General features: G+C 51.4%; 1 pseudogene; it reads right to left on the bottom strand.

Moving 5' to 3' along the window:
* Window positions 1–647: 647 nt before the first annotated feature.
* On the bottom strand, window positions 648–1,771 carry LOC119280648 (annotated as a pseudogene).
* Between the last annotated feature and the right edge of the window lie 311 nt (window positions 1,772–2,082).

Raw genomic sequence — 2,082 nt, 5'->3', positions numbered from 1 at the left:
TTGTTTTTGTTTTAATATCAAAAGATTATTTTGTTAGAAAACATTTTTTTAAAATTTTTTTTTGCTCAGAAAGCTCATTCATCTAGAAAAGAATTGTGGCTAGTGTAGTAGAAGTTACTAGCTTTTTATTTGTCAGACTACAGCCCTCAAAGATGGCTTAACACTTTATTATTAGCAATTTAAGCAATGTACAGAGATAAGTTTACCCCTTTGGAAGGAGATGGATTTGATTCATTCCTTAGGAAGACTTTGAGAGAAGATTCATCAGGAGTTGCTGCATGGTTATACTCTCTATGCTGCATCAACATTGTCTAGGTATCTTGCTTGGCAGATTTGTTTAACAGAAGGCCTCCTTTCTTCCTCACTATTCTCCAGTAAACCCGCATTAAGCATCGCTTTGGTAGTATGGATAACATTTCTTGACATGAGACTCCGCTCTACTCCTGACTTGAAATGAAATGCTTGAAAGTTGGAATGACATAACAAAGGAAGAAGATGCATTTCACAACATGATTAACACGAAGCATAATATCCTCCAATTTGAATACAGTACCCAACAATGACATTAAAGATGAACTGCATCTACTAATTAACATCACCCAAATAGTTTCAGATGCAACTCCAAAATAAGCATGAACTGCCTTGAATGCACCGTTTGTTTCCCATCAGCAGCAGTGGACCTAATCACACCAATGCGTCGGACCAAGGGGAGAGCTTATCGATGCGGATGTACAGGGGAACTTCCATGGATGCCCCGTCTCCTGCTGCTGGCACCAGGTACATTGGCGGCACTGTCAGGAATGTGGGCTCGGCCGCAGCAACCACGGCACCGGGCGATGAGCTGCTCCTCATGTGCATGTCCACGCACCATGTCCTCCTTGCCGCAGTTCGCCACTGCTGCCGGGGGTGTCTCCAGGTTGACCCACATCTTGCACGTGAACCGCGACCGCGTCGCCGCTCTCGCCCTGGCGCACACCACAGATACGGCGGTGACGCTGGCGCCGAGCGCGCCCACAGTCATGAGGAACACACAGTTGTCGTCGCCGAGGAGCACCAGCCGCATGGTCGACACCGATAGCTGAAGCTTGCTGACCTTGCCGTACTGCGCGACGTGCACCGGCACCAAGTGGACAGTGCGGAGATGACCGGCGAGCGCCTGCGGCGCGCCGACGTAGCCGCAGCCGGGCTCAGTGCACCAACAAGGCGCGTACGGGCACACTTTCTGGTGCTCGGTGACCTCGTGGTAGGTCACGTACCACTGGCAGCCGACGTTGGGGCACCCGATCCTGGTGGAGGACACCAAGGTGTCCAGTGTAGGGCAGGGGTCGAAGAAGCCACCGCCGTCCACACATGCCTTGCACTGCTTGAAGGGCAGCAGGGCCACACAGCCGCTGCAGGCCGGGTGCCCCGCTTTGCACTGCAGACAGGCATGCAAATCGGAGATGGGCCGTAAATTAGCACGAAAGAATCGATCTATCACCGGCACCAATCGAGGAAGAAAGAAGGAAACAGATAGAGGAACCTGGAAGACCGGGGGCTTGAAGGGGAGGGTGCAGAGGGGGCAATGGAGCACTTGCTTGTCGACCCTCACGGCGAGTTCCACTCGCTGGATGTACGCCGCCCGAACGATGGCGCCTCCATCTCCTCCACCGGCTGCCTCTTGCTTCATGTGGCCGTCGGGCAGATCCAGCCGTGCCTTCTTGGAGCTCTCGTCGGCCTTGTCAGGCGAAGCCCTGCTCCTCCTCTCGGCGGCTGCGGCAGCACCTTGCATCTTGGCTGGCCTTTGGGGAAAGAAAACTCCTGTGTGTGGGTCTCACGCCAAACTTTTTCAGGAGGTGGGTGAGGAGTAGAGCAGAGATCTGAGAAGAAAAGTTGCCTAGGCAGCCACACTACACTATAAATGCTTCCTCATTGTGGTTTCCATTCCCAAACTAATATGGTATATGTTGGGGAACGTTGCAGGAAATTAAAATTTTTCCTACGGTTTCACCAAGATTCATCTATGAGTTCATCTAAGCAACGAGTCATGGGAGATGCATCTACATACCACTTTGTAGATCGCGAGCGAAAGCGTTCAAAATA

The sequence above is a fragment of the Triticum dicoccoides genome, chromosome 3B (assembly GCF_002162155.2).
Source record: "Triticum dicoccoides isolate Atlit2015 ecotype Zavitan chromosome 3B, WEW_v2.0, whole genome shotgun sequence".
NCBI classification, from domain to species: Eukaryota; Viridiplantae; Streptophyta; class Magnoliopsida; order Poales; family Poaceae; genus Triticum; species Triticum dicoccoides.
This window is presented reverse-complemented; position numbering and strand designations above follow the sequence as displayed.